The 15,437-nt window shown below is 32.9% G+C and overlaps 2 protein-coding genes across 3 annotated transcripts in view; both read left to right on the top strand.

The window, feature by feature from the left end:
• SLO2 (slowpoke 2) overlaps window positions 1-15,437 on the top strand; it is a 186,866-nt gene that overhangs the window by 38,627 nt on the left and 132,802 nt on the right. The gene's annotated exons all lie outside the window — the stretch shown is intronic.
• Window positions 1-15,437, top strand: part of LOC143305144 (uncharacterized) — a 44,961-nt gene that overhangs the window by 13,707 nt on the left and 15,817 nt on the right. For both annotated transcript variants that reach the window (XM_076627814.1, XM_076627813.1), the window contains exon 2: window positions 8,036-8,598. The gene's annotated coding sequence lies outside the window, so the exon portion shown is untranslated. The remainder of the gene's footprint in view (window positions 1-8,035; window positions 8,599-15,437) is intronic.

The following is a 15,437-nucleotide window of genomic DNA, read 5'->3' as shown; positions in this document are numbered from 1 at the left end:
GAAGATTAGAATCGCGATGTGTTGTGTTATCGGAATAGGTATTTAATTAGTCGAGGCAGATAATTAAACAGGTTACGTAATGGATTGTATAATGGTTATGAAAAGGACAAATTTGTTTAAAAATACTTTTACTCTTAAAATTACTGTTTAATTAATTTTACATTATAATGATTTAGTTATGACAGTAATTAAAGAGAGATTCGAAGAATTAGAAGGATTTTTAATGCATATAAGAAAAACGTCCAACAAATGTTTTATCGATTTAACAACAAAATTTCTCCGTGAATAATTTCCTCTGAATACTCTGTAAGTTTTGAATTTAACAAATTTCTGAAGATTTCGAATTTTCCTAATTGTGATTATGTCAGATTTCAAATTATAAAATTAAATGTTAGATTCGTCGAAACAATCTGTAGATTTCTAAGACAAAATATTACGAGTTTACGAGCACTTTGTTCTCTCGTAATTATCATATTCTTATCGTTGAAAAGCTGCGTTGTTCTTATTTCTTCAATTCTCTGTCTCTGCTGTTACTGATTTAGATATTTGTTTTATTTCTATATAGTATAATTTTTATACAGGGTGGTTGGTAACTGGTGGTACAAGCGGAAAGGGGGTGATTCTACGCAAAAACAAAAGTCGAAAATAAAAATTTAAAAGTTTAAAAATTTACAAATTTAAAAATTTAAAAATTTAAAAATTTAAAAATTTAAAAATTTGAAAATTTAAAAATTTAAAAATTTAAAAATTTGAAAATTTAAAAATTTAAAAATTTAAAAATTTGAAAATTTGAAAATTTTAAAAATAACGTCAATCGAGACAACAATCTACAGTGAGATCCGTTATAACGAGGCGTGATAAAGTGCACGTGTACCGAGCGAAAATTCAAAGTCGATTTTTTCGAAAACAAAGCCTCAAACGAAAAATTTTTATTCTATATTTTCGACTTCTTTTTTCGCGTAGAATCACCCCCTTTCCGCTTGTACTACCAGTTACCAACCACCCTGTATAACAACTTTTCTGCTTTTAACACGTCTAGAAATTCTTAATTTCTATTACGAAACTTGTGCTAAAATACACGAGAAGCTATTTCAATTTGCTAATTTCGTTACGTGGAATTATGACATTAATACATGCAAAATCAGTTTCATACTAACTAATCCCATATAAAATTTGTGATTCTACGTTATTCAATTTTCATGTTCATTTCCACATTTACACGAATTATTTATTAGTACTTCGAGTTACTATTAATGTACTTTGTATTCGATGCAATGCGCAATTTTAGAATATAATTATTTATAAATTATTCTATTTTGATGCAGCTAATGGTTATCGATGTTATTTATGATTTTCTCATCGTCGTTTAATATATATTCGTATATTATCTATCGGTCAGAAACTATGCCAATCAATTCTATAAATTAAAAATGCAAAGAGCAATCAGGATTACAAACATTTTCGAAAATTTATCTTTGAGTCATTACGATTATTTATTTTACGACGAGTTTTCTAGGTTTCATAAAGCGACATGATGGACTGAGTAAACTGCACTGGAAGTTCTAGTTCTAATTTAGAAATTTTAATTACGTTTCAGTTGGTATTCATAATTTTCACGAACTCTGTATGTATATTCCTTCAAGTATAGAGAAATGTATTCATTTATTAAATCATGTAAATGTACATTTTAAGATAAAATTATTGTATTCCATTTTATTTGTTATACTATGATTAATTATGCAAAATAATAGATATTTGTATTGAGATGTTCACTTTTTTTTAACTAAGAAGCATTCCTCTGATTTATATATTAAACTTGCCTTTTGATTTTGGAGTTTCTTGAAATATTCGCTCAAATATTCACGCAGACGTGTACCTACCATAGACTTATGGGTCTTTCCTCGGAAAGCTCGTCAATTTATGAAAATAAATCATTGTTTTCTGATTGTTTACCCGAATAATAACATTAAGAATTTTATATATAAAATAGTTTTCATTTTTGACAGCACTTTGTCTAACTAAAAATTAGTTTTCGTATTATTTGTCTAAAAAATTAAAAAGATGGAGCACGGGTATACGTAACATTTTCCATCCGACTTTGCCTGTCGTAAAACTGCGAAAAATGTATTCTTTGGGGCGAAAATCGAGATTTTCTGCGCTGTTGTCACCTGTCCATCGTTACGCATCCCTTTGGAAATGCAATCGTGAATTATGAAAAAGCATTGTGCAGAATTATAAAAAGGATTTAGATGCCTTTAATATGTTCATTTGTTTCGTTATTTCATTATTCTTATCTGTCTAAAATTTTCACACACTTCGTTTGCCTTTCTGAGCCATTACGCGTTATATTTCAAGTTATTTGTTTCGGTATCGTTGGAGAAAATGAATCGAGAAAGTTGCGAGTTGCTTTCAAAAAATGTAAATAGATGCAGGAATGCGGAGATCGGCGGAAATTAGGTTCTCTGTAGTTAAAACGCAGTTATGACTACTTGAGACTCCATTAGCTTCCTCAAGGGCTATGCGGATAGCGTTTTTAAATCTTTAGTAATTCTTCCAACAAAGATAAAAAAGAAAATAGGACATTCAACTCGTTGAAGTTCTCTTTTCTAGTTTGTTTATATTGTTTTAGGCAATAAAGTTTCTATTAATTGAATTTCCTATACCATTAGATTTGTCGGTTTGGCTGAGCGATCCTTCTACTCGTGTCGTATGACTACTTCGTTAATTAAAATCGGTCAGTCCCTTTTGGCCATGTCGTGGAATCGAGTTTAGAACCACGTTAAAGCAAGTTTTCCTCGTAGCGCACTTACGATTTCTAAAATTGATTACTGAAGATATAACTAAAATTATATTAGCGTGGAAAGTTTGATATAGAAATTCTGTTAGATGAATTATTTTTATCGATGTTATAATTGACACCGTAAGTATTATTCTATAATATAGTTTATTAATAGCTGTCATTGTTTGGAAATTATTATTATTAATCAAACGTATCTAGAAGAAAGATTTCAGAATTTCAAAATGCCAATGTTCGGTTGTCTACAGAAGACATCAATTTTGTTTCGTTTTAAAAAAACTTCAATAAATTTTAGAACTGCTCGTATCAAAGTATGTTGGTCAAGGATAATAAAGAGACACTTTATGTAATTAAGGTAAGAAAAGTCAAAGGTAATTCAGTGTTGACGTGATTCTGTATCGAAAGTTATCTTTCCCATGATTAACAGTATAGATCGCGTATTAAAACTAAAATAATTAATACACTACAATCGATTGAAAATTCTGGATCAACAGAACGATAAGAAAAGAAGAGCGGCAAAGAGTAACTTTATGTAATTAAACTAACAAGAGCCAGAAGAGTGCCGATAATTTCCTCGTTGGAGCTCGATTCCTGCAACGTGCACAATATAATAAAGTCAACAAGATAATCTAAAAACTATCTTCGTTCTCTCATCCATCGTCTATTGTCGCGCAAGACAGGTTCGTTAAGGATGAAGTTGTAGCTTGTTCTCCAGCTTTAATTTAATGTAACACTTTTGGATTCTCCAGTACGTCGTCTTTCACGCTACTCCTCGTACAGGAGTATACAAGGATGTACGTGTCAGATGAAAGGGTTTACGATTAATCTGATCTTCTCTCTCTCTCTCCATTTCTCTTCCTCTTACCAGTATATCCTACGCAAGATTAGTAGACAGTCGTCGTTTGTGGTGCACCGAAACGCACACTAATTAGAGGAAACGATCAGTCCGCATGGAAAGTGCAAAACAGATCGAAAGTCGTAATCACAGTCCCGTTTGACCTGGATCCTGTGATTACGTTCCTTCTCCGGATGAATCTCGACTTCGTATCGGATACCGTCTGCCATCTGTAATTCGTTACCGCGAACTTGGATTAAAAAAGAGTATCGGAATGGTTCCCGTAGAAGTGTGACATCCGAGCTTGACATATTCGTGGAAGATATGAAAGGAACACGATGGAAGTAATTCAAAGTTGTGATTCAGACTTTATTATATAAAAATAAAAGTTCGCGAGACAGAAGTTTGTAAAGTACTTAACAAAATGGTTCTTGCGAAAGTTCTATATTAAAAGTTTGTGTAAGAGTGTGACACACGACGAAATTTCCGAATAAATTCCATTCCTCTAATTGAGGTTCTTTGTTCGCTGTTGACGCGATACGAGGTGTTTGATATCTGTAACAGTCTAAAAGTTGTTGAAAATCTAGCATACGCTGTGCAATACATAACCGTAAGTATTATAGTTGAGAAGCGAATAAATCGTTGTTCTTTTTTATGTAAGCGTCAGCCTCATTTTATAAATATAATTGACTGTACCATTAGTACCATTACTCGTATTAAGACTAGAATTATTGTTATTAATGTTTTACGACGGTATTATCAATATTATATTACGCAATTATTAAAATAGTTAAAAATACAACAATCGTGGATAGATGCAATTGCAATCGGTTTGCATGTAAAAATATTTATGTAAACCGATTGGAAAGAAGAAAAGAAGATTCCAAGCAACTTCTTTTATAGGATAAGAAGAACATTAAATTTTCATAATGTTGGAAAGGCAGTATCAGAGATGCAAATTATAATCAAACTTACGTTTCATTTAAAATTCATGATATAGATCAATACCAGCGCACTGAACGGAAATAAAATTTATCAAAGTGAATACAAACCTAAAAGAAGAATCTATAATTATGGGATAGTAATTTCCTAGCGCCTAGAAAGGTTAACGTTAAACTCGAAACAACTAAGAACTGCTGGCAGGAGATTGTAACAATTATACTAGTTTCGGTATTAGGGTTATTCAGTATTCCGAGAGTATTCTCAGAGATTAAGGCAATTTAGAATCCGGAATTCGAGACGATCACGGAGGTTTCGAATTTTCCATTTAGCGTCTGAAGTTTAGAGCGCGCATTTCAGTTTTTAGACATTTTTTAATCTGCACTATGATACACGAATCTGGATTTTAAGAGATTTGGGATTTTAAATTAGATCTTTCAGAGTTTCGATGCTTGAGATCAAAATTCTGGGTTTCGGAATCGGGCTTCTCAGGATTCTGGTATCTGGAATCAAAATCCCGGAGACCTTGACATTTCGAGCTTTCAGGCATTCGGAATCAAATTTCTGTGAGTATTGAGATTTAAAAGTCTGCAATCCAAATTCTGCTGTCTACAGATAGATCTCAGCAGGTACTGACATTCTACGATATATAGATAATCAAATTTCCATGGATGTTGAAGTTTAGAATGAAAGTTCTAGAACTTCATGTCCGTTTCCGGGACTCGAAGTAAATATTCAATAACACGAAAGTTTCTTGTCCATCCCTTCGTTATCTGTTACGTATATCTCCTACGTATTCATTTCTGTAAAATCTGGCTGTAGATTAAGAGCGATGCAAGATAAACATAGTGTGTTAAGCGTTAATCTAGATATGATAATCTTTGCCTAGTTTGTGCACGAATGAACCACCGATTTCTTTGCACATTATTTGTTATCTAAAGTTTCATCGAGTTTATGATTTATAATACCCGTATTTCCTATTTGAAGGAAAAAAGGATGGCCAATGCTGAAAATAAATACCAGGAAGTTATTGTATAACCATAAATTATGCTTATTTAACCGCAGATAAAATAACATACCGGTTGTAGATTAAACGCAAATCAAATAACTACGACATCGTTTAGAAATAGTGATGAATTGATGAAAAAGGATCTCTCAGATTATTATTGAATCCTCCGATTCGAGGCATCTCTATTTAAAAAGCAAATTAATCGGTCGAATTATTAAAATAAATGAAGAAATACGAAACCGTCGTACGAATCATGGAAATAAATCGTAAAAGGAGATGAGTAAACGCGATACAATTTCAAAGGTTTTAGCTAGATCGTACAAAAATAAAACACTGTGGCCAGTACTGCCAATCGAAATTCGTGTTTCATCGGTCAAATGGAAAGCCGCTGCTATGACAAATTTTTATCTCCGAATCGCAATGACGCGACTAGAATTGCTTTTATATCAAATCTACTTTCTATTAGCGGATTAGAAGACGTTTTAGGTACGGTGTCCTGGCAAGAAATGTCACGATCATCTGTCATATCGTGAAATGGTTATCTGTCCTTTTCTGTAATTCGATCAATTTAATGAAGCTTTGTGGAAACAGAAGGGTCGGTTGGTAATCACAGGCAGAAATAAATGGATCTTTGTGATTTCTGAGTTGAAGGTAATTTCAATGTTTTATCGTGAACATTGGCCGCAACCGGTGAATTTAACGAGTTCCGATTTAAACAAAGTAGAATTTTGATTAAATAGGTTTCCAAATGTTTTGTTGCTCTGCTTTTGATCTGATCGCTAGGAATGTTTTAAATAATTACTTTCATTGACGTTCCGTACAATAAATCTTTCTCTAACTTGCGATAATTTAACTAATCGTCCATATTATACGTGTAATTCGATGTTTTGCTCAAATATCAGTGATTAATAGTAAATACGAGAAGATAAATTCTTTTATCATTGATTTCTTTTTATTCTCCTCTTTCGTTTTGCTTTAAATTTGTATTTCCTTTCGTAATTATAATTCCACGATGTAAATAATAAAAGGATCGACTCAGTGATAAAAAACACGAGTGACGTTTCAGTGGTACGTAAATAGGAAGAAATATAAGAAGCGTAATAATAATATACTGGTACTATCACGAGTTGGAGAAAGCTTTAGACTGAAATATAACTTGGACATTTTAGTCGAGCAACGAAATCATTATTTTTTAATCTTTTTTAGGGTACTTAGGAAATTACATACAATGCGATTATTTTATATGGAAATGTATCATTTTTTGCTCTCAAAACTTTATCTCTTTCACGTTTTGTTTCCACGTTTATTTATTTTCTATCTTTTTTTCTATATTTACGATATTATTTTCTACATTTGCGAATTTTTTACTTCATACGAGGTGTTTGTCTCCTCTGCGAAATTCAAATAACTGAAACTCAAACGTAACACGCCCAGTATTTTATATTTATATAAAATTTTCCATCGGTTACGTATATGTCAAAGAAGAACCAAGACGACAAGGTTCTGTTTTTCTAGGAAAAGCAAGTAATTCCTGGCATTGCATAACTCTTTGATCGTATTGGATTCTTTGATCCGAACCTCTCTCTTGGGACTTCGAAATGGGAATCTCGATTGACTCTTTAGAAGCTGTTATTTCACTAAAGATCGCTTGACCAAATAAACCGTCCTTGATATAACAACAAGAACTCGTAATTTTTAAGAAACTCTAAAGACAGAAATAACAATGAAAACCCTTGGAACGTTTCGTCGAAGAATCTTTATATCTGCTTTTTCTCTCACATTTTGTCTTCAAACATACGTAGAAAAAGTTATGAATTTTATTTGATTTCTCCATCTAATCTATGTGCAACTTAACAGGTTCATAACAGTTAGATTTCAACGTGTGCCATTTTCTCCAAATATTCAGTTACAGAAGACAGTTTTAGTTTGTCTTTTCCTATGCGTTTCCGATCGATTTGGGCTCACGTATTCCGTAAACGTCCTACTCTTTGGTGAATGGAAACACGTTTGACAACATCCCTTTACTATTGCGCTCGAGTATGTACCTACTTACTACCCACTTTGACTTGCACTTACGCCTCCCCATAGAACACCCTCTTGTTCATCACAATAATCCATTCCATGTATCGAACTTTAATGTATTGTTCTAACCATGGAAGCATCAGCAGCCAATCGAAAAATTAACATTAGCAAGTAATCAAAAGGCGCGGATTAACAAATTATTGAAACTACTTTAGAGCTTGTAATTTCTTTCGAGAAGAATTTTCGAAAAGATAGCCTTCTTCTTTCCACCTGTTAGCTAAACTTAACATTCACATATGTATGTGCATATTTTATTTTAATTCGATCAAATGTGTTATACATTGATGAATTATTAACGTTGTACGTTACAACAATGAAGATGAACCTTTAACGTGTACAAAGTCATTCAAGAGAAACATAATCTGCGTTACAGTTGGAGTGCAAGTAAAGAAAGCAAAAGATCGACCCGAGACCTCGAGTCTTTTAAATTCCGACGAATTTTCATCCTTTTATGAAATTGTTGTAATCTACGATCGACCATCCAAGGTACAACGCATGGACCAACGAGAAGAGAAACATTTGTTCAAAACGGAAGAAAATGATTCGTAGTTTCTATCAAAGCATATCTCGATTTATATATATACCGATCTGTATCTAATCTTTGATAATTCACTGGGGCCATTCTGTAAAGGAAAAATCAGTCAATTAATACAGAGAGAAAGTCAGAAGGAAAAGGAACAAGAAAGAAAGAAGAAAATAAAAAGACTATCGCGAAGTCTTGATATTTTTGAAATCTTTATAAATGCAATATCGAACCTGCTGAAGATTATCCGCGAGCTTGTTAAGCTCGATAGCATCGAACTTCGAAGAGATTTCTTAATTATTGAAAAACGACACACCGAGGTGACTCTCCCGAATACAATTGCTTCGTATTATCAACGGTGTATTAAAAAAAAAGCAAAGCGTTCAAAGTGTTAAGTGCGAAACGATCGGCAGGTATTGTGCACAGCCACGTTCAGAACGAAGTGTGTTATAATACTTGTTGCACGAAATGTCTTGAGTGTAAGTTGGTGTATTCCTGAATTAATATCGCACACAGCTGCACGCGTGCACGTCAAACAGCGAGTTCGAAATGGATTGAGAACGAGAACGAAAGTTCTCTTGTTTTTAACCCTTTCACGTGCCTCTTGAAACATCCCTTTCCGCTTGTTCTTTGATCAAGGATTTAATGCACGAGCTTTTTGAAGCTTTAATACCTTATTTTAAAAATGTCTTTCGCAATAGAGACCACTCTCTTCGGATATAATTAGATTCGAGATAGTTTGGAATTTTATGATTAAATTTGTTCCTTTGGGATTTTAATGCTTCGTTTTTTATTTTCGGATATTTTCCTCGAAATGATTGAACTCGATATGATTAATAAGTTTGCGCTTTAATTCGAAATAATTCGAACTGCACGCGTTGACGATTTCAATTACGTTGCCTTTGCTATATTTGATGCGAATGTACGGTTTTCGTGCGCGAAAGGGTTAATATGTCTGCTTTGCATGCTGTGTTGTTCATTTGTCGTATCGAAATATCTACAGTTCTTTAGGAATGACGTGCTTTTTTCTTCTGTCAATATTTGGAATGCAAACGTTTGTCCTTTATTAAACCATGGTTCTTCAAGATTTGGTTAAAACGTTCAATTTTATCGTTACTGGTGTTAGTTTTTAAAATTACGTTTACACTCTAACGAGAACACGAAACCTCGTTTAACATTGCCTAGTATACCGGAATAGCGATCGATATTATCGAATTGACAGGTTAAGCACCTGCGAACTTCTTTCCTGATCACGTTTATTTTTTTTTTTTCTTTTTTCGTGCGAGAAGAACGATATAATTTACTTTTTTCGACTGTACAATACTGATTTCTGATTCTAAATAGCTTTGTTTGTAATTTTTTGTAATTTTTAATTTTGTTTGTAAAGAAATAGAGGGATTTTTCCGTGAAACCATTTAGTTGTATTTCCGTGTTGAGGGAATTGATCGTTTCTTCATTTTTAAAAGGGAATTCTTTCATTTTGAATTTTATCTTCTGTTTATCATATTTCCCATAATACCAGATAAACAAAATTTTTTATATAACTGTTGCATAAGAACCTGTCACATACAGTTAAAATAGTTAAAAATTTGTTAAAATTAATATTAAAACTACGATTATAGATTTTGTAGGATTTAAATACATTTTTATGAATGTAAATTTTATACATATTTTATATATGTAATTTTATACAATTTCAGTTTCATATTTTTTAAAATATTATTTTTTGATTCGCAAAATAGATACGCTATGTTCTAAGAAGTTCTTTATATTCCTTTGTATTTATATTCTCCGGTATTTCCATTGTTAATTTTTCTACTACGTAGTATCTTTTCATACAAGTACCCAATATATGTGGAATTTGAATAACATTATTTATTACACTGAATATGGATACATATTTTTCTTCGATCTCTCAATATTTCAAACGATTGCGGCAGATAACATTTTTATTTTATTGTCACCTAGTTTATTTTACGTAGTCAAACGTTTTCGCGTATTATTGCTTAAATCCTCGAACTTGGATAAATAAATACTTAACTCCGAATGATTTTTAAACGTATCTGTTATTTGAATTTGTTGAAATTTATTTTCTCAAAGAGATATGTAACCCATCGTGCGATACTTGCGTTCGTTTCGTGCATCTATTATATTTAGTTTGGCTTAATATTTCTGATATTTTAGTATTCGTATCGGATTTGAATTTACGAATCGTAAAACTCGGTGAAAAGATCATGCTGTTTCTAGAATATATTTTACTTGCACGTTATAAGGGTACATAGTTCTCTAATAATTTAACAACTATATTTGATATCGTATAATGCTCTGATAAAAATTATTACTAATGGAGCATGTGAACGATATTTTTATAATAGAAATTTAAAGAAACCAAATTCCTGAAAATTGACAAATAGTAAATTTTCGTTGGAACAACGATCGTAGAACGCAATTTCGTTGTCGTTTGACAAACGTTCGTTTCTCATTTTTGACCTCTAATTTAGCTCGACAGTTTCATTTCTCACTATAATACAGATCTTAGCTTCGCGCTAATTATGCCGACGCAGAAAGTTCGTCGTTCTTCGAATTACTAGGAATATACTGTTTCCTTGGTACTTATAAGTCTTTGCTAAAGGCTTTTTAGACTCAAGCTCTCAGCCGTAAAGCAACGTGAAGGAAAACAAACTTTCTCTCATTAACAAGTACATATTCCAAACAATAAACACATCTTGAAAGATTTTGAAAATATGTACAAGATGTAAATTTATTATATATAGAAAAATGTAGAAAATTTAAGTTAAACGATTCGTTATAAAAATATCATCGTGCTCTGAATCTAATACATTTCTTTCCTTTAAACGTAGAATATATTATTCTCCAAAAAATTGCTTCACGGAAATAATTTAGCGATAGAAAATGTTCAATATTTACAAATTCTCGGATTATTGCAGTATACACGTTCTTCAGTATACTGCATTCATCGCAATAATCAGGCAAACAGAGTGACAACGGTGGACGTTAATTAACCAGCCTGTATTAACTAGTCCGGAAAATCTGACGTATTAATTCGAGAACTGTTACGGTCGTGCTTGTATGTGTTTGCCAATTTGAGAGATGATATTACGATATGTCAGACCCTATTGTACAGAAGATGTCGAGTCTCTCAAGTATTGATTATATTTCCAAAGTTTCTTTACTTCGTGAACTAAAGTGGAAGCCTTCGATATTGGTGGTACGTGAGCTTTTTCTACTGTGCTTTAAATTAGAAGTGATTATTACTTTTTCGGTTTTTCGTCTGGCTGTACACTGCCTCTAGAATACCATCCTCGTTTCGCTATATTATTTCGTATCATTGCACAAGTTATATTATTTGTCAGGCTGTGACCTGTTTTTTCATAATTTCTATCCTTCCTTCTTGTTAAAAGCTATTCGCAAGAACGTCATACTTACTCAATACAATTATACTGTTTAGCAAGAACAGTATTAAAATTCAAAACAGAATTTTTTAATCTCATTTTAATAACAAACAATGTTCCATACACTTTAAATAAGCGAGATTTTATCGAACATCTGTTCAACAAAATCACTAGATGTACAATCATTTACATTGCCAAACTTACCAAGTCCACTCGTTCAAAATTACTTCGACCTATAAAACAGAAAAATCTCTCTGTATCTTAAAACTTGTGTCCGTACACGCAACGCGAAATTTCCATGTTCTAAAAAATAACAAATATTCCGTCCACGTCGAGAACTGAGTGCAGTTCAATGCCCGCTGAAACTAAAAAACAACGTCTTCTCGATTCTGGAAACGCGAATCGTCATGCGAATTCTCGTGTACACGCGAGAACGTTGGTATTGCGTGTATTTCTCGAATGTCCAAGAAGTCGAACCAAACAGTCCAGTTAACAAGTAGGCGCCTGCATTGCGGCATGGAAAGCACCAAACTCGTTTAGCTTCTCTCGTCTTTCTCGTTTTCGCCATGTATCCCGTCATGTTCCTATGCCTGGTTCGTTTCGACTTTTCCGTATCCGTTACAGGGAATTCTCAAGACTCCTCGCTCGTAAATCTGCGCACGTTCACGATGGCAGGCGTGATTCGTGGCGAGGCTTCCTACTCGCGTTGTTCCCGAGAAAATAGAACGCCAGTGGCTTCTCGTCATCCTAAATGTAACAGGGCAATATTTTCCCTCTTGTGCTCGCGATTCTTATCGTTAACATGATTATGCGAACGCTTGAGATTTCGAAGGAGCTTGGGTAAGAATAGGTCCGAGATTTCGTGTTATTTTGAGACTAGAAAGTTTGGAATTTCAACTAGTTATTTACGAACTTGAGCGATCCGCATGAAACTTCCAGCAGATCGGTGGATTAGATTTGCACGTACAAGTAGCTTAGGTCTCAGACAGATCGGACTACTCATTTTGATCCTCGAGTTTGACAACTGATCCGATATTTTATTGGTCGATGTCATTCCTGTTTCTCGTGTGGTGATGGAGGAATTGGCAGAGAATTACGGATTTGTCGGAGAATTCATTTGACAATCGGGTGTTTGAAATATCGTAGATCGCTCAATCTCTTAATTGTAGCATTGGAAATTAAATTCTAATTCGTCCCTTGATAGCAATTTGACGTGATGATAAGAAATCAATAATTGTAATAAATGAATCGATTGTTGGATTTTCAAATCGTTCTTTGAACCAAAGAAATTGTTTTTCTTCAAATCAAAGCATTTTTGTTGGAACGTAATAATATCAGACATTCTCGCCGATTTGAATCCATCAAAGATCGTTCAACGAGCCTTTATAGTACGTTAATAGATTTCTAACAATTTTTAAAGGACCGTTGGACAGCGTTTCTGGTTTTTGCATGTTGAAAATTTGTCGCGTTGAAAGTTGTAATTACGCGAGAAACAGCAATTTTCCACAAGGTGAATTTCACCTGGTCTTTAAAAGGATTTTCAGTTATTTCAGTAGTTAAACACTTTGACAAATTTCACGCTGACAGACTCGAAGCAATTTCTAGTCGCGACAACAGCCATGTTCCTTTTTTCGTATAGAAAGCTTTATTATGATTGGGATACGCTATACATTTTTTAGAATGCAATTTGTTTGCCCTATACAACTACGATATTTATTTCACTTTTCTTTCCATTACTCTCACGAGGAAAGATTTAGTGATTCGATAATGTTGGATAATTCATTAAAATTTGAAATATTTATTTCATCTGTAAGAAAATTAATTCTTGAAATATTTTGGTTCGTCCTTTATAATTTTTAGAAATTAAATACTCTCCTCGATACTTTGGCAATTTTAGAAATTAAATATTCCGATCAATGTCTTAAGATTTCTAGAAATTTAAATGTTACAAGCACGATTGAAATTATTTAACCCTCAATCTCGATTTTCATACGTGTTACCAAGGCGCGTTCCTTTCTTGTTTGAGTTGTCCGACGATTCGAGACATTAAGCCAATTGAGTGCATCCACGATGTCATATAATTCGCATCCAGACTGATTTTACGATAGTTGTACCTGTTTTATGTTTCGATTCCGCGTTGGAAGAAAAAGAAAGGAAAATCTATTTCTTATCGAGTATTACGCAATCTTTATATCAAACTCGAAAGAGTCTCGATAAAATTTGATCGTTTGATTGTAGGATAGGATAGAGTTATTTTATAAGACAGTAAAACATTGATTATCAGAGCTAATCATGATACCTGTTATTCGGAAATTAGAAAGGGAAATCCATTTCTTATTGAATATTATGCAATCTTTATATCAAACTCGAAAGAGTCTCGATAAAATTTGATCGTTTGATTGTAGGATAGAATAAAGTTATTTTATAAGACAGTAAAACATTGATTATCAGAGCTAATCATGATACCCTTTGTTCAGGTTATCTAACTTTTTTACATACATGCGAAGAAAGATCATTTTGAAATAGTTTAAACTGAGGGCTATTTTAACCTATTTCAATTACCAATTCATATTTTAATATTCATTTCACTTGCATAATAAATAATTTAAAACATTTTAGCTGCTAAAATTTGTACAATGAACTAACCTTTTCCGAAAATTATAATATTCAATTTATGATTTTAACCAGGTATACTAATAATAGCTAATGCGGCGTAAATAATTAAACCTATTCGTAGTTAATGTAGCGTAAGTAATTAATTTAAAATTTTTAATTTAATTTAAAACTATTTTATAAATATTAATATTAAACTGATGTAAAAACTGTTGAATAAAAATATAACAATTTTTCCCAGTTTCTATGTTTATTTTTCAATCTTTCTTACAAAGAGTCATACTCAAATTTTCCATTAATCAATGTTATGGTAATCAAGGTTCCACTGTATATAACTTGCGTTGAATATGCAACGTCGTTGAATACGCAAATTGAGCTTCAATTTCATTAACAAAGTGTTTCAATATAAACTGTTGTGTGCAAGAACTCTGAATCAGGTCAATGTTTTACAGTAAATAATCGTGCAACCATACTCTGGAAGAAGAGTCAATAAACGGGAGCATCGGCATTGCCTTGGAAGGTGCATTATTACTATGCGCTCGAAGGTAACGCACGACACGTGTTAATTTCACCACAACCGAACGCCATGTCTCTCTCGTAGCTTTCGCTTGCTCGATTTGTCTGCTGATGTCGACAGCTTGTAATTAGGAAAGTTTCAGTGTATTTTATAATTCTCTGTACATAATATCGTTGTACTTTACGAAATATAGGTAGAAAATACTGTTAAAAAAGTTTCTAAAAAGTTTCTATATTAAGAAGATGATTTGCAACTATAATCTAATTCCTTGATTTCATTGTGATTTAATTTGAAAGAAAATGGACGTAGATTAATCCGGTTCTCAAGTACAGAATCATTGACTGAAATTTACATTTCATTCGATCCAACAATTCAAAAATATTAAACTTCATCTCGAACGATTCCACTGGGTCGATCGTGATCGTTCTCCTAAGGTAGCCAATATAATGTACTGCCACTTTCGCGTAATCCTTATTCCCTTGGCCGATAAGTTACATATCTCAGCACGATCACACGAAACAAGTGAAGTTCTAACAAACTGTGGGACCTGGGTAAGGTAGAAGTCCGTGATCACTTTGTCAAAGGTTTCCAGGAACTTGTTTAGAGTCTCCGATTCATGTGGTGGAACTTTTAGGTTACTGTCGCTAACTTATACGGAAGCGATGTAGCGTGAAGCAAAGAACAGCTCGGTATAATCCGTTTAATTTTC

This window comes from Bombus vancouverensis, chromosome 2, assembly GCF_051014615.1.
Source record: "Bombus vancouverensis nearcticus chromosome 2, iyBomVanc1_principal, whole genome shotgun sequence".
Classification (NCBI taxonomy): domain Eukaryota; kingdom Metazoa; phylum Arthropoda; class Insecta; order Hymenoptera; family Apidae; genus Bombus; species Bombus vancouverensis.
This window is presented reverse-complemented; position numbering and strand designations above follow the sequence as displayed.